Source organism: Mus musculus, chromosome 6 (assembly GCF_000001635.26).
Source record: "Mus musculus strain C57BL/6J chromosome 6, GRCm38.p6 C57BL/6J".
Lineage (NCBI taxonomy): Eukaryota > Metazoa > Chordata > Mammalia > Rodentia > Muridae > Mus > Mus musculus.
Window position 1 is genome coordinate 18,726,940 of NC_000072.6, and position 685 is coordinate 18,727,624.

Genomic DNA, 685 nt, shown 5'->3' on the forward strand with positions numbered 1-685 from the left:
AATCCCTAAGGCTTGTCTGTAGTGCTACAAGAGAACACCAGCGGCATTTTCTTTTCTCCATTGTCCAGGTCTCCTGTGAATATCATTGACTATCCTCTCCTGACCTCCCTCTCTCCCCTTCCTTGCTAAATCCCAGGCTCCAGTACCATCAAGCATTCCCTATTGATCACATCAGCTATGAATGCCAGTAAAACAGATAATACACATACATCACCCTCTCTGAAAATCCAGGGAAAACAGAGAAACTAAGAAGCAAAACACCCACCTAATAAAGACAAACCCAGAAATCAGCCCCTAGAACTATAACCATCCCAAACAAAGGCTTCTGGATGCCAGCATAAGAAAATATTCAGTGCTCGCTTCAGCAGCACATATACTAAAATTGGAATGATACAGAGAAGATTAGCATGGCCCCTGCACAAGGATGACATGCAAATTCGTGAAGCATTCCATATTTTTAAAATTCCTCCTGACACATAATAATCAGAACAACAAATGCACTAAATAAAGATAGAATACTAAAAGCAGTAAGAGAAAAAGGTCAAGTAACATATAAAGGCAAGCCTATCAGAATTACACCAGATTTTTCACCAGAGACTATGAAAGCCAGAAGAGCCTGGACAGATGTTATACAGACACTAAGAGAACACAAATGCCAGCCCAGGCTACTATACCCAGCCAAACT

At 41.0% G+C, this 685-nt stretch overlaps 1 non-coding gene across 1 annotated transcript; it reads left to right on the forward strand.

The window, feature by feature from the left end:
- Positions 1-352: 352 nt before the first annotated feature.
- On the forward strand, positions 353-459 carry Gm23648. The gene has a single exon (XR_003956658.1). It is a non-coding gene; the product is annotated as a U6 spliceosomal RNA (small nuclear RNA).
- The last annotated feature ends 226 nt before the right edge of the window (positions 460-685 follow it).